This window comes from Hyla sarda, chromosome 2 (genome assembly GCF_029499605.1).
Source record: "Hyla sarda isolate aHylSar1 chromosome 2, aHylSar1.hap1, whole genome shotgun sequence".
Classification (NCBI taxonomy): domain Eukaryota; kingdom Metazoa; phylum Chordata; class Amphibia; order Anura; family Hylidae; genus Hyla; species Hyla sarda.
The window spans coordinates 188,788,700-188,806,055 of NC_079190.1; the positions used below are offsets into that span (position 1 = coordinate 188,788,700).

At 41.1% G+C, this 17,356-nt stretch overlaps 1 protein-coding gene across 5 annotated transcripts in view; it reads right to left on the bottom strand.

The window, feature by feature from the left end:
• Positions 1 to 17,356, bottom strand: part of AFF3 (ALF transcription elongation factor 3) — a 411,319-nt gene that overhangs the window by 56,592 nt on the left and 337,371 nt on the right. The gene's annotated exons all lie outside the window — the stretch shown is intronic.

A 17,356-nucleotide genomic window follows, 5' to 3' on the forward strand; every position in this document is an offset into this window, starting at 1 on the left:
TTATTTGCAGGACAAAAAATTTACTCTACCACCCTTTTGTGTCCTACAAAAAAAGTACATCGCCGTAAAACAGATGTTTGGTTTATTGAAATGTGTGTATATAGTATCATAGATTTCCTGCTAATATCAAACAGAGATCTTAGAAATGGTGAGGAACTGAAATACCAGAGGCTTTATTTATAGGAAGGAATGCTGACAATAAAGTGCAAGAGAGAAATGTAATTAAAACAATGACAGATTGACAGAATTCTGATCCAGCTTTTAATTCCGTAAATTTACTAACTCTAGATGGTTTCCCAACCATGAAAATACATTTTCACTGACTCCACTTTGGCTTTTAATATAAATACTATCTAAAATTTAAGTAAGTTTCTTTTTTAATTCACTCCAAATGTCCTCTTAGTTTCTAAGCTGCACTATGTGAATGAAAGGTAATCCTCATATCAACAACATTTATCATATGTAATTATCTTAATTAAATCTTCAATATGGGCGAAAGGACAGTTTTTTTTAACGCAACAATAGACTGAATTTAAACTTTTGTCTTCTCTGTATAGACAGAATTTTGTCTTGATGCACTCATTTAAAATGTTTCTTTCTGTACCTCTTTTAGAATTTCCCAATCGTTCAGCTGTGCAGACGACAACTGATGAGCAGTAATTTCGGTCCTCGAAGATTTTAATCTTTCCATCTTATCTGTATCATTAAAGCTCACTTATTGGAGTTAATCCACTTGATAATAAGAGAGAGCTAGATTTAGAAGGGCCTAGTTTTTTCTAAGATATACGTTCTTTGCACCCCAAGTAACCATTCATACAGATTAGCCAATTGTGCTTTCCTCACTCTTTAGCCACTGTTCTTTCAAGCTTTAGAGGGGATATTCATTCACTTTAGGTAAAAAAAAGTTGCGGGCAAAGTGGCGTATGTGCGCCAAATTTATCAAATGGTGCACAAACGTTGATGAATGCCCACTGAACTGCTCTGTTTAAATGTCGCAGAGCAGTGGCAGGCCATGCGACAATTAAAAGTTGCACCGACCTTAGTAAAATTGTCGCATGGAGACCTATAGGGCAGGGTTGGATTGCCCTGTGATTTCTTCTAAACATGGTCCGTGCAACTTTTTGGCGACTTTTCGCAGAAAAGTCGCACATGATAAATTAGTTAACACTGCACAAAGTGATCTAAATCAGATCATTTCGTGGTAATAAAAATTAAATGTTCTAAATGGAATTTCGCAGGAAAAGTCTCACAGAGCCTACCTGCGCCTTTTCCTGCGACAAATTTAGATGAAAAAAGCTGTCTAAATTGTTTGATAAATTCCCCTCTTAAAGGAGAACTTCAGAGTATAAAAATTTCGCCAATACTGCCGGCAGTAAAAAAATAAAGATGTGCATACCTTCCTCTGCTCCCCCGGGGCCATCGGTAACCGGCTCCGGTCTCGCCGCGATCCTCTTCCTGGTTGCTGGTGGTCGGCGAGTCATACTGCGCTCAGCAAATCACCAGCTGCAGTGAAGTCCAGACTCGGCCGGCGATAGGCTGACGTTTTCGGCCTCGGCAGCAGGTGCCGGTGTAGTGAAGAATTTGGTGTCCTGAAGCGTTCTCACGCTGTCGCTCAGCCTATCGCCGGCCGAGTCGGACTTCGCTGCGGCTGGTGATTGGCAGAACGCAGTATGATTCTCCGACCACCAGCAACCAGGAAGTGGATCGCGGCGGAGGCCGGAGCCGGTTACCGGAGGCCCCGGGGGAGCGGAGGAAGGTATGTAGATCTTTATTTTTTTACTGCCGGCAGTATGGGTGACAATTTTTATACTCTGGAGTTCTCCTTTAAGAGGGGAATTTATCAAACAATTTAGACAGCTTTTTTCATCTAAATTTGTCGCAGGAAAAGGCGCAGGTAGGCTCTGTGCGACTTTTCCTGCGAAATTTCATTCTTTAAAGTGGAAACCAATATTTATCAAAACCTGTCCAGAGGAAAAGTTGCTGAGTTGCCCATAGCAACCAATCAGATTGCTTCTTTCATTTTTCGGAGGCCTTTTCAATAATGAAAGAAGCGATCTGATTGGTTGCTGTGGGCAACTCAGCAACTTTTCCTCTGGACAGGTTTTGATAAATAGCGGTTTCCACAGTAAGAGGGGAATTTATCAATCAATTTAGACAGCTTTTTTTTCATCTAAATTTTATTCATATATATGAATTATATCATATAATTCATATAAATATCCCCTGAGTAAGTATTGTGAATTTGTACACTGTCTAAGCCAGTAGTCTGAAACTGTGGCCTTCCAGATGTTGCAAAACTTCAACTCCCAACATGCCCGGACAGCCGTTGGCTGCAGCCAACGGCTGTCTGGGCATGCTGGGAGTTGAAGTTTTGCAACATCTGGAGGGGCACCGTTTCAGACCAGTGGTCTAAGCAGCTGCTATCTAAGGCCTCATTCACATCAGCATTCGGCTCTTTTTAGGGAGGTCCCATTGCTGAATCTGTAAAATATGAGGACATGAGTGAAGAAAACAATACAGCAAGAAGTCATTATTTTCTCTGCTCATATTCTGAAAACCAGCAGACAGCAGACTGAAAACCAGATGGACTCCATTAAAGTCTGCTGGTATCCATTGTGCAACGGACCGTGAGTTACTTTTTTTGACTCTTGAACAGATTCTGTGACGGAGCCCCCAAAGGGAGCTCCAACACAGATGTGCACTTAGCCTAAGTGAGATTTGTAGGAGTAGTTATCAGTGTCCATTTGTGTTGTGCTTGCAAAGGTAATTGAAATTTTGTTTGTTCTGATTTTGATTTGACACATCACATTGCCGCAATAGCATAGTCACTGTAATGTTCATTGGAATTTATAAAGTCAAGTCATACGGGAGAGGACATCACTGCGGGTAGGTATATTATGTGGGATTCTGCGAGCACTAGCTTTAAATTGGCCATGTACACTGTTGGTTAAAAATATCGATAGAAACTACAAAATATGCTGTCTCTCAGGAAATCCCACTGATTTTATTTTAACCCCTTAAGGACCAGGCCATTTTTATTTTTGCAATTTCGTTTTTTCCTTCTTGCCTTTAAAAATCCATAATTCTTATATTTCCATCCAAAGACCCATATGAGGGCTTGTTTTTTGCGCAACCAATTGTACTTTGTAATGACATTTTACCATAAAATGTTTGGTGAACTCAAACAATCTTTATTTGTGTGAGGAAATTTAAATGAAAAAGAGGGATTTTACACATTCAAATTTTGTTAAAAAAAAGTTTTGGATTTTTTTTTTAAGTGGTACAATAATAGAAAAGTATGTAACCGTGGGTATCATTTTAAAGGGGTACTCCGGTGGAAAACTTTTTCTTTTTAAATCAACTGGTGCCAGAAAGTTAAACAGATTTGCAAATTAAAAAAAAAAAAACGAGAAGCAAGACAGGAGAGAGCACACAAAGGGGCTACTTCACCTGGGGTAAAGATGCAGCGTGGTCTCGGCAGCCTATTGCATTATCTCCTGCGGGGTGCACATACAAATGTATGAAGTATCAATATTACCAAAAAAGAAAGCACGTACGTGCACTCACCGCTCACCACAGCGGAGACAGTTCGGTATAGGAGTCCGGTTCACGGGGAGCTGGGTCCCAGCATCGGCGCAGGTAGAATGACGCTCGGAGGCTATGCCGGCAGTTTCACATGTGAATGCGTGCTTCTTCTGGCACATGTGCCATTCTACCTGCACCGATGCTGAGACCCAGCTCCCTGTGAACCGGACTCCTATACCGAACTGTCTGCGCTGAGCAGTGAGTGCACGTAAGTGCTTTCTTTATTGTTAGATTTGTAAATTACTTCTATTAAAAATCTTAATCCTTCCAGTACTTATTAGCTGCTGAATACTACAGAGGAGATTCTTTTCTTTTTGGGACACAGAGCTCTCTGCTGACATCTCTGTCCATTTTAGAACTGTCCAGAGTAGGAGAAAATTCCCATAGCAAACTTATGCTGCTCTGGACAGTTCCTAAAATGGACAGAGATGTCAGCAGAGAGCACTTTGTTAAAAAAAAAAAACTTCCTTTGTAGTGTTCAGCAGCTAATAAGTACTGGAAGAATTAAGATTTTTTAATAGAAGTAATTTACAAATCTGTTTAACTTTCTGGCACCAGTTGATTTAAAAAAGAAAAAAAAAGTTTTCCACCGGAGTACCCCTTTAACCCCTTATGGACTCAGGGTTTTTCCGTTTTTGCACTTTAGTTTTTTCCTCCTTACCTTTTAAAAATCATAACCCTTTCAATTTTCCACCTAAAAATCCATATTTTGGCTTATTTTTTGCGTCGCCAATTCTACTTTGCAGTGACATTAGTAATTTTACCCAAAAATGCACGGCAAAACGGAAAAAAAAAATCATTGTGCGACAAAATCGAAAAAAAAACGCCATTTCGTAACTTTTGGGGGCTTCCGTTTCTACGCAGTGCATATTTTGGTAAAAATTACACCTTATCATTATTCTGTAGGTCCATATGGTTAAAATGATACCCTACTTATATAGGTTTGATTTTGTCGCACTTCTGGAAAAAATCATAACTACATGCAGGAAAATTTATACGTTTAAAAATGTCATCTTCTGACCCCTATAACTTTTTTTTTTTTCCACGTACAGGGCGCTATGAGGACTCATTTTTTGCGCCGTGATCTGAAGTTTTTATTGGTATAATTTTTGTTTTGATCAGACTTTTTTATCACTTTTTATTCATTTTTTAATGGTATAAAAAGTGACCAAAATACGCTTTTTTGGACTTTGGAATTTTTTTGCGCGTGTATTAACGTGTATTAACACGCCTGTGATCAGTGTTATCGGCGCTTGACTGCTCCTGCCTGGATCTCAGGCACGGAGCAGTCATTCGCCGATCGGACACCGAGGAGGCAGGTAAGGGCCCTCCCGGTGTCCGGTCAGCTGTTCGGAACGCTGCGATTTCACCGCGGCGGTCCCAAACAGCCCGACTGAGCAGCCGGGTCACTTTCACTTTAGAAGCGGCGGTCAGCTTTGACCGCCGCTTCTAAAGGATTAATACCGCACATCGCCGCGATCGGCGATGTGTGGTATTAGCCGCGGGTCCCGGCCGTTGATGAGCGCTGGGACCGACGCGATATGATGCGAGATATACGTCCTGCGTCGTTAAGGGGTTAATGATATTGACCCACAGAATAAAGAAAACATGTAATTTTTACCATAAAATGTACAGTATGAAAACTAAACCCTCCTAAATTTGCTAAATTGCTAATTTTGACCACCTATAGCTTTCTCATTTTTCCATTTATGGGGGCGGTATGAGGGCTAATTTTTTTGTTTTTATCAGTACCACTTTTGCATATATGTAATGTTTTTTATCGTGTTTTATTAATTAATTAATGTTAGGTGATAAAAGGCAGCGATTTTGGACATGTTTTTAGTTTTTTTTACATTTTACGTTTTACACCATTCAACGTACGTGATCATTACCATTATATTTTGATAGTTCGGACACTTATGCACGCGGAAATGCATGGGGAAAAAGGATCCATTTACATTTTTATTGGGGGGAGGGGCTTTTTCAATTTTTTTTTACTTTTTATGTCCCCAAAGGAGACTTTTTTATTGTATGCATAGGCATAGCACTGATCAATATTATCGTCGATCTTCTTCTCTGGTCTTCTCAATGTCAGACCAGAGAAGAAGACCCTGGGATGAAGGCCGGAGCAGGTGAGGGGACGATCGGATCCTGATCATCCATTCAAACGACCGCATTGCTGCAGTGTCCGTTATCTGTATTGATTACAACATCTGAGGGGTTAATGGCCGCTGGTGCTCGCGTCATGTACAGGACGTAACTGTACGTCCTGATGCATTAAGTACCAGGACACCAGGACGTACACTTACGTCCTGTGTCGTTAAGGGGTTAATAAAGATTGTATTTTGTGATCATTACACCTTGGCCTGCTGTAGTATCAGTGTCTGCAGGTTTATAGCTGCCTTCAGCAGTCCCCCTTATTTTTACATTGTTCATAACCTATGCTGTAGGAGTATATTGAGAATTTGGACAAACCCCCTCCTGACATTATAGTTCTATTACACCCATGTTCTTGATTTTTCTCCACCCCACATGGGCATAGGGGGGACCAAAAGCACATGTTGGTAGAGTCCTGGTCTAGTCAGGGAGGAAAAAAATGCTCTTACACAGCTCTCACAGTAGAAAATGTGGATAATTAAAAAAAAAAGGTAAAGGGGTAAAGAAATTGCAAAAAGAAAGCATTTTAAGGTTATAGAAAAGAAAAACAGATAAAAGCAGCAAAACTGGTGACAGACACATCGCTAAACATCCTATGCCCTTAAGGACCCAGGGCATATGGGTACGCCCTGGCTCCTTGGTACTTAAGGACCCATGAGAATATGGGAATTTCGGTCCCCACCGGGGCATCCCATTCAGCAGGCATCCCGAAGCCCACATACCCCCCCCCCCCAATGTCTGGGATTGCCGCAAATCGACGATCAATTCAGTTCGGTGATTTGCGGCAATTCCGGGTTGATCGGGTCTCTGGTAAGTAACAAACTCTGTGTTTTGCAACCAGTGTGCCTCCAGCTGTTGCATAACTTCAACCCCCAGCATGCAAGGACAGCCAAAGGGAATGCTGGGAGTTGTAGTTTTCCAACAGCTGGAGTTTTGCCCCCCCCCCCCACCCTCACAGGGTACATTCACACAGGCAGGGGTTTACAGTGAGTTTCTTGTTGCAAGTTTGAGATGCAGCAAATTTTCCACCGCAGCTCAAACTCCCAGCGCCCCCCCCCAATAAAAATGAACTCCCGGACAGTGACTGTCCTGGCAGGTTGGGAGTTTTGCAACAGCTGGAGGCACCCTGTTTGGGAATCTCTGGCATAGAATACCCCTATGCCCACCACGCAAATCCCTAATTTAGGCCTCAAATGCGCATAGTGCTCTCTCACTTCGGAGCCCTGTCGTATTTCAAGGCAATAGTTTAGGGCCACATATGTGGTATTTCCATACTCGGGAGAAATTGACTAACAAATTTTGGGGGGCTTTTTCTCCTTTTACCCCTTATGAAAAGGTAAAGTTGGGGTCTACCCCAGCATGTTATTGTAAAAACAAAAAAAATTTTTTACACTAACATACTGGTGTTGCCCCATAACCTCACAAGAGGTAAAAGGAAACAGACCCCCAAAATTTGTAATGCAATTTCTCATGAGTACGGAAATACCCCATATGTGGACGTAAATTGCTCTGCAGGCGCACAACAAGGCTCAGGAGTGAGAGTGCACTATGTACATTTAAGGTGATTTGCATAGGGGTTGCTGATTGTTACAGCGGTTCTGACATAAACACACAAAAAAAACACCCACATTTGACCACATTTTGGAAACTGCTCCCCTCACGGAATGTAACAAGGGGTATAGTGAGCCTTAACATCCTACAGGTGTTTGGAGAATTTTCGTTAAAGTTGGACGTGAAAATGATTTTTTTTTACTAAAATGCTGGTGTTATCTTAAATTTTTCAATTTCACAAGGGGTAATAGGAAAAAAGCCCCCCATAATTTGTAACCCCATTTCTTCTAAGTATATAAATACCCCATATGTGGGTGTAAAGTGCTCTGCGGGTGCACTACAATGCTCTGAACAGAAGGAGCGCCATTGGGCCTTTGGGGAGAGAATGTGTCTGGAATTAAAGGCCATGTGTGTTTACAAAGCCCCCATAGTGCCAGAACAGTGGAACCCCCCCACATGTGACCCCGTTTTGGAAACTACACCCCTCACGTAATGTATTAAGGGGTGCAGTTAGCATTTACACCCCACAGGTGTCTGACAGATTTTTGGAACAGTGATCCGTGAAAATAAAAAAATTCATTTTTCAATTGCACAGCCCACTGTTCCAAAGATATGTCAAACACCAGTGGGGTGTAAATGCTCACTGCACCCTTTGTTACGTGCCTTGATGGGTGTACTTTCCGAACTATCATGCCATGTGGGGCTTTTTTTTTGCTGTTCTGGCACCATAGGGGCTTCCTAAATGTGACATGCCCCCCAAAAACCATTTTAAGCAAAATTTGCTTCTTTCTAAGCATTGTAGTGCGCCAGCAGAGCACTTGACGTCCACATATGGGGTATTTCCATACTCAGAAGAGATGGAGTCACACTTTTTTTTTGGGGAGGGGGGGGGGGGCATTTTCTCCTATTACCCCTTGTAAAAATGTAAAATTTGGGGGAAAACCAGCATTTTAGTGAAAAAAAAATTTCATTTACACATCCAAATTTAACGAAAAGTCGTCAAACACCTGTGGGGTGTTAAGGCTCACTGTACCCCTTGTTACGTTCCTTGAGGGGTGTAGTTTCCAAAATAGTATGCCATGTGGGGGTATTGTTGATGTTCTAGCACCATAGGGTCTTCCTAAATGTGACATGCCCTCCAAAAACCATTTCAGAAAAACTCACTCTCCAAAATCCCACTGTCGCTCCTTCCCTTCTGAGCCCTCTAGTACACCCACAGAACACTTTACGTACACATATGAGGTATTTCCTTACTCGATAGAAATTGGGTTACAAATTTTAGGATGATTTCTCTCCTTTTACCCCTTGTAAAAATTCAAAAACTGGGTCTAAAAAAACATGCGAGTGTAAAAAATGAAGATTTTGAATATTCTCCTTCACTTTGCTGCTATTCCTGTGAAACACCTAAAGGGTTAACAAACTTTATGAATGTCATTTTAAATACTTTGAGGGTGCAGTTTCTATAATGGGGTCATTTATGAGGTATTTCTAATATGAAGGCCCTTCAAATCCACTTAAACTGCACTGGTCCCTGAGAATTCAGATTTTGAAAATTTTGTGAAAAATTAGAAAATTGCTGCTGAACTTTGAAGCCCTCTAATAATAATAATAATAATATAAATTTTATTGATATAGCGCCTACAGATTCCGCAGCGCTTACAATTATGGGGTGCAAAGACAAGTATCAGACATAATATTACTCAATAACTATTCAAACAAGAGGTGTGGGGATATGTTGAGGATATGTTGAGGCCAATGAAAGATTGTTATAGGCCTGTCTGAAGAGATGTGTTTTCAGGCCACGTTTGAAACTATGGATGTTGTTGTTGAGTCTGAGGGATTGAGTTATAGCATTCCAGAGAACCGATGCCGCACGAGTGAAGTCTTGGAGACGGGAGTGAGAAGTTCGGATTATAGAAGATGTTAGTGTGAGATCATTAGCAGATCGGAGAGAACGTGTAGGATGGTAGACAGAGATGAGAGAGGAGATGTAGGGAGGTGCAGCATTGTGGAGACCTTTGTGTGTGAGACTGAGGATTTTGTACTGTATTCTGGACTGAATTGGTAACCAGTGTAGTGACTGGCACAAGGAGGAGGCGTCGGTGTAGCGGCTGGAGAGGAAGATGAGTCTGGCTGCGGCATTAAGGATGGACTGAAGAGGAGAGAGTTTGGAGAAAGGAAGGCCTATTAGTAAAGAGTTACAGTAGTTGAGGCGGGAGTGAATCAAAGCACTAATGAGAGTTTTAGCAGTTTCAGTAGTGAGAAACGGGCGGATTCTGGAAATGTTTTTGAGTTGCAGGTGACAAGAACATGAAAGGGACTGAATATGGGGAGTGAAAGACAGATCAGAGTTAACTATAACTCCAAGACAGCGAGCCTGCTGCCTGGGAGTTATGGTACTACCACATACCAAGATGGAAATTTCAGGGTTAGGTACAGTATCAGTTGATGGAGAAAAAACAAGAAGTTCTGTTTTCGAAAGATTTAGTTTCAGATATAAAGAGGACATGATGTCTGAGACAGCAGAGAGACAGTCACTGGTATTCTGTAGGAGTGCAGGGGTGATGTTGGAGGAAGAGGTATAGAGTTGGGTGTCATCAGCTCTGATGTCTTCTAAAAGTAAAAACATGTCAACTTTATGATGCATACATAAAGTAGACATATTGTATATGTGAATCAATATATAATTTATGTGGGATGTCTATTTTCCTTATAAGCAGAGAGCTTCAAATTAAAAAGAAATGCTACATTTTCAATTTTTTTCATAAAATTTTGGAATTGTTCACCAAGAAATTATGCAAGTATCGACGAAAATTTACCACTAACATAAAGTAGAATATGTCACGAAAAAAACTATCTCTGAATCAGAAAGAAAAGTAAAAGCATTCCAGAGTTATTAATGCTTAAAGTGACAGTGGTCAGATGTGCAAAATATGCTCGGGTCCTTAACCCCTTAAGGACTCAGCCCATTTGGGCCTTTTTCCTCCTTGCCTTCTAAAAATCTTAACTTTGTAATGACATCACTCATTTTACCATAAAATGTATGGCGCAACCAAAAAAAAAAATACTATTTGTGTGGGGAAATTGATAAGAAGACCACAATTTAGCTAATTTTGGAAGGTTTAATTTTCATGCTGTACACTTTACGGTAAAGTAGACTTGTTTTCTTTATTCTTTGGGTCAATAAGATTAAAATGATACCTATGAGTACATACTTTTCTATTTATATACAGCTTAAAAAAAATTGCAAACTTTTTAACCAAATGATTGTGTTTAAAATCCCTCTATTATACTGACCTATAACTTTTTCATTTTTCCGTATAACTGGCAGTATGAGGGCTAATTTTTTGCACTGTGATCTGTACTTTTTTTTATACCACATTTGCATATATAAAACTTTTAATACATTTTTTTAATCAATTTTATTTGGAATAAAATGCTATAAAAAAAAGCAGCAATTTTTGCCTTTTTTTTTACATTCACAGGATAATTAACAGTATATTTTAATAGTTCAGATATTTACGCATGTGGCGATACAAAATATGTTTATAAAAAAATGTTGACACTTTTTGGGGTAAAATGGCGAAAAACTGACAATTTACATTTTTATTGGGGAGGGGATTTTTCACATTTTTTAAAAACTTTTTTTACTTTTATTTTTACACTTTAATAGTCCCCATAGGGGACTATTTATAGCAATCATTCGATTGCTAATACTGTTCATTGCTATGCATAGGGCATAGCACTGATCAGTGTTATCGGTCATCTTCTGCTCTGCTCGATCTCAGACCAGAGCAGAAGACCCGTGGAAGGCAGCGGAGGCAGGTGAGGGGACCTCTGTCTGCCGTTCTGGATGATCCGATCATCCATTTTAGTGACTGCAGAGCTGCAGATGCTGTGATCTGTATTGCTCACGGCACCTGAGAGGTTAATGGCGGACATCCGCGCGATCACGGATGTCTGCCATTACCGGCGGGTCCCTGGCCGCTATCAGCAGCCGGGACATGCCGTGCATGACCCGATACTCGTGGTTATGTATAGGACGTAAATGTACGTCCTGGTGCGTTAAGTACCACCGCACCAGGACGTACATTTGCGTCGTTAAGGGGTTAAGGTGAAAATGGGCTGGGTCCGTAAGGGGTTAATCACATAAATAGTAAAAAAGTAAGAAATTAAAAGTGTTGGCGTAAATGTATGTTTGGGAGCATTAAGTGACTATCTAGTAAGCACAGGAGTTGGGCTCTCTGTATAGTCAGTGACAGCTACTACCAGTATTCACCGCTAATGACCGGAATCGGCAATCCCACCTTTTTAGATACCGTAATCAATGGCAATCACAAAGCCTATAGTATTAAATTCCACATGCTTGTTACATCAGGGTGCTTGTCAGACCCCTGCATCACGATCGCTGGGGTCCGATGAACTAAAGTAGTGGCAGAGGGTCCCTTTACCTACCTCTGGCCTTCAGATTGCCGATCCAGTGATGCAGCCTGGCTATCAGTGGAGCGCCAGTCACACTGTATAATGCTATGCAATAGGCATAGCAATATACAGTGAATGCAATCTAATGATTGCATATTAAAGTTCCCTATGGGAATAAAACAATAAAAAATAAAACAATGTTTTAAAAATTATAGAAAAGTGCCTCCCTTATTAAATAAATAAATACATAAATATGAGTCAAATAAATAATAATAAACATATTCGGTATCGCTGCATGGGGATGTGTTGAAACTATTTATAATTAATATTTATGATCCCGCATGATGAACAATCTAAACGTAAAAAAATACCAAACCCTAAAAATGCTGATTTATAGTTAAATCATATTTAAAAAAAAAGGAATAAAAAGTGATCATAACACAAATTTCTCAAAACACAAATGGTACCGATAAAAACAAGAGATCACAACACAAAAAATAAGGCCTCCTACAGCAAGTAGATAGAATAGAGAGACTATTTAAATTTGGTATTGTTTTGATCGCGTTGAACCACCGAAGAAGAATGAGAAAAATAAGTGTTAGGCAAGGTAGAAGAAAATGTAATATGCAAAAATTGACTGTGTTTCTTAGAGGTAATAAAAACATTTTTCTTTACTTACTGTGTTCACAGAGGAAAAAATACACCAGGTAAAATACAGCAAGATAAGGTAACACTTAATAAAGTACATATCACCTGTCTAACCCAGGAAAAAAGTAGATAAATCACCAGGTTCAGGTGGCATTCACCCCTGTGTTCCAAGAGAGTTGAGTAATGCAATAGATAGAGGCCTATTTCTAATTTTCAAGGACTCTTTAGTGACAGGTAGCAAGTGTGGTGCCAATATTCAAGAACAGGTCAAAAAGCTACCCCGGAAATTATAGGCCTGTTAGCTTAAAGCGGTTTCATTTTTTCTTAACTTTTCACTATCGTGCCTTGGAAGGCAAGTTATATCTTAAAGGGTACTCCGGTGGAAAACATTTTCTCTTTCAAATAAACTGAAAGTTAAAATATTTTTAAATTACTTCTATTTAAAAACCTTAATACTTATAGTACTTATCAGTTGCTGTATGCTTCAGAATAAGTTGTATAGTTCTTTTCTGTCTGATTACAATGCTCTCTGGCTGACACTTGGAATACCTTGGAAGACCAGGCTCTAGTACGCATGAGTAAGGGGGCGTTCCCCCAAAACATCGTGTCAGACCCTGGTGGCTCCCGACTAGCATGTTAAGATCTCTGCTAGCGTGAACGATTCTGCTCCAGGAATTGTACCATATGAAACGTGTAAAGCTTTGAATATTACAGAAAACCAAGAATAAAACGAAAGAAAGAAATCTTCTAATCATGAGTGCATGAATTCATTATTACAGTGAGATGTAGCCCAAGAATCTTGCTAAACTCTCTGCTGACACCTCTGTCCATTTCAGGAACTGTCATGCCCCCTCCCATAGACTTGCATTGAGGGGGTGGCGCGTGATTTTACAACTGGGCGGAGCCATGTCGTCGCGATACTCCGTCCCTTCATCGCCCGTCATCAGCCACAGAGCGATCCTCGCTCTGTGCAACTGAGAAAAGGGGGTGCTTCAGGAGAGATTGCGGGGGTCCCCCACGATCAGACATCTTATCCCCTATCCTTTTAATAGGGATTTATTCTGTTTGCTATATTTGGAGTTGGGAACAATTTTTTTCCCCTAGGATAAGGCAATTGGCATCAGCCTCATAAGGTTTATTTTTTGCCTTCCTCTTCATCAACACAAGAGGAACACAACAGAAATAAAGGTTGAATTTGATGAACTTTGTCTTTTTTCGACCTTATGAACATTGTTACTATGTCCCTTTTTTACTCCTATTTGAATATTAGCACCACATTTAATTTGTGCATATCCCTTTGGAACGATCTATATAAAGAATAAAGGTTTATCTATCATCATACATACTAGGGATGGATGCCTACTGGACCTGTTGTTTTGTGTGTTTTAATGTTTGTAAGCTGACCCTGCAGTTCTTGTTAGTTTAACCCGATAACGACCATGGACGAGTATAGACGTCCAGGTTGGCGGGCGTTCCCGCACCTGGACGTCTATACTCGTCCATTATTCTCGTGGGTGCTGCCCAGTGCACCCACGAGATCGCGGCAGGGACTAGGCTCTAACACACAGCCGGGACCCTGCTGCACTGCCAGGACCAAAGTAAACTTCGGTCCCGGCAGTTTTAACCCTTACAGCCGCGGTCGGAAGTGACCGCGGGCTGTAAGTGTTATGACAGAGGGAGGGAGCTCCCTCTGTCTCCTCTGCAGCACCCCGCATCGCGATCGCGGGGTGCTGCGTGTAATACGCGGCTGGCCGGGGCCTGCCGCACTGCCGGGAGTGAAGTTCACTTCACTCCCGGCAGTTTAACCCTTACAGCCGCGGTCAGAAGTGACCGCGCGCTGTAAGGAGTTCTGACAGAGGGAGGGGGCTCCCTCTGTCTCTCCTGCAGCACCCCGCAGCGCGATCGCGGGGTGCTGTGTGTGGCCGCACTGCCGGGAGTGAAGTGAACTTCACTCCCGACAGTTTAACCCCTACAGCCGTGGTCAGAAGTGACCGCGCGCTGTAAGGAGTTCTGACAGAGGGAGGGGGCTCCCTCTGTCTCTCCTGCAGCACCTCGGAGCATCGCGGGGTGCTGCTGCATACCTGAGCAGCCGGGGGTCCTACAAAGACCCCCAGGTCTGCCCTGGGTATTGCCTGCTAGTGAAATATGCTGCCTGCTAGTGAAAACTGGCAGGCAGCATATAACTGCAATGCTTTGGAATACTAAGTATTCCAAAGCATTAAAAAGTGTAAAAATAAATAAATAAATAAAATAAAAGTGTAAAAATAAATAAAAATGTAATAAAAGTGAAAAAAATAAATAAATATATATATATATTAAAAATACATTTATTAAATGAATCTAATAAAAAAAAAAGCATAATGTGTAGGATCGCATTGGCGGACATCCGCAGCATGTAATATGCTGCGGATGTCCGCCACATGATCCTACACATTATGCAGCAGTCACGGTAATGAGCTCGCTGCTGCGGCTGGGTAGCTTTTTGCGTCCACTCATAGCGGCGGATTTTCCGCCAGCAGTCATGAGCGGACACACTGAGCTACCCAGCCGCAGCAGTAATGGATATATTCGCCATGAGTGGGTGCTTATTCCCACAACATGGCGAATATATCCATCAGGAGCCTTAACTGTCACAGACAGACGCGTTATACTGCCAGCCGACCAGCCAATAACTTGTAGGGGTGCGGTATATAAATGGGGTCACTTGTGGGGGTGGGGGTACTGTTCTGCCCTGAAAGCCAAATGGCGCTCCTCTCCTTCTGAGTCCTACCACGCGGCCAAGGAACCATATATGGCCAAAGCGGGGGTATTTCCGAACATGGGACAAGCAGCTAAATAAAATATAGGGTGCATTTCTTTCAATATCAGAAGTAATGTACAAAAAAATATGCCCCCCAAATGATGCATTTGTGAAAAATTGCAATTTTCGAATTTTTAACACTGACTTTGTAATAATTCCTGCCAAAAAACTATGGTGTTAAAATACTCACTGTACCCCCTAGCGAATACCTTGAGGGGTCTAGTTTTTAAAATGGGGTCATTTGGGGGGGGGGTGTTCCTATGTTCTACTACCTTTTAATTTCAGCAAACCTTGCATAGCACATAAAAAAAGATGTACTTTTCAAATTTTCAAAATGTTCAAAATTTCAAGTTAAATTGTTAGGGTTCTAACTAATTTAAAATGTTAATTAAAAACAAAAAAATGACGTCAAATAAAGTAGACATCTGAAAGTATAAGTTTCATAAACTATTTGGTCAGTAAGTATAAATATATGCAACCAATTAGTGTTAAAATAGCAAAAAAACTAAATTTTTTGTAAAAATGTCATGATTTTTTGCATTGTAAAAAAAAACTACAAATGATATCGGCTTACTTTTACTATGTACATGAAGGACGACTTGTGACAAAAAAACAATGTCAGAATTATCATGATTGGCGAAACGTTACCAGAGTTATTCTCTAAGAAAGACAGACATCCCCGATTTGAAAAAACAGGCCTGGTCTTTCAGGGGCGTACAGGTTAATTTGCATTGGTCCTTAAGGGGTTAAGCATGCACCTGTCAATATAAAAAAACTTCTCACATGTCTTAGGGGCATGTCAAGTTTTTATTTGTTGTGGTCCCACAGTAGAACGAGCGGGGAGAGAGGAACGCTGCCATGCTCTTCTCTCCCTATTTTGTGTTTCTGTAAGCAAGGCGGTCCCATAGGCCTACAATAAGAGACTGCCTTGGTCACGTGACATAGAGCCAGGACAGAATGTACTCCTTCTACTGAGTATTTAGACCCCAACCAATCAAAACTTCTCATTTGTCTCCATGATACATAAAAAGTTTTATCTAAAGACCAGTAGGCAATCCCAAAAAATTAGATGTTTTTATATTAAATAGCTTAGATTGCCCCAATTCCTCACATTTTTACAGTTTCTGTATATGCTCTCCCATTCCAATGGAGTTTATAGTTTGCCTAACAATTTGGGGAATCATGAATCTAATTTTGATAATGGGAATTTATATCAGGTGAAGGACTGGATTATACAGTCATGGTGGTGTGTTTTAGGCATACATGCTGCTCTGCCCTGAATTGAACTCCGTGAATTGAATTATAAACCCAAATATCTCAGGTACGGGAGGACATATTAAGAAACTCTAAAAAGGTATATAAACAGGGCACTGTGACCTATGTGATGGTAGTAACATCTCATTTTATTTGGGTTAGCTACAGATCCTCTTTACACGACAATGCCCATTTAATAGAGAATTTACATTATCCTTACTCATGGCATCAAGTTGCTTCTCTCCATTCTTTCTCTATGCTCATTCCTTCTTCTCTTTATCCTTTCTCCTCTTTATCTCCAAATTGTGCTGTCAATGCCTATTACCTTGACTCTGACTTTAAGATGGTTGTTCAGTGCTCCCCTTTCCTATGTATGCAGTCCATTCTCTTCCTTCCCATACTGCACCCTATCACAGTGCCTCACCTGCATTGAAGGGAATGTGTGTGGGCTGCCGTGGACACCTTTTTTCTGGGAGGGAGCAGTGAAAGCACTGGGAGGAGCCTGGAGTCACTGGGGTACATAGGAAGCTGGCAGCACATTAAGCCAGCAGCATTTCTACATTACTACTTTAATGTCCAGTGTCTGTTCTTGTAATGGAGCAGATGTCAGTGATGTGACTGCCCATGTCTCACCTACTCCTAGTCACTAGCAATGGTCATAATGCACAAATGGTCACATGATAAGACTGTCTCTGTGTCATGCTTACTGCTAGACACCAGCAGTTAACGTAACACATGGGTAGTCACATGACTTTGGCGCCAGTGTCACCAATGTAGTGGTTAACCATGGACTGCCATAGCAACTGGCCTGTCAATGTCTGCAGTGCCCTGCAGGCTTTAGGGTCTTATCTATTTATGCAGAGTTTAGTTTTGATTCAAGATTTTCCAGTGTTTCTTTTTGAGCCTCTTGAAGGGTACTTTACACGTTCAGAATCTGCT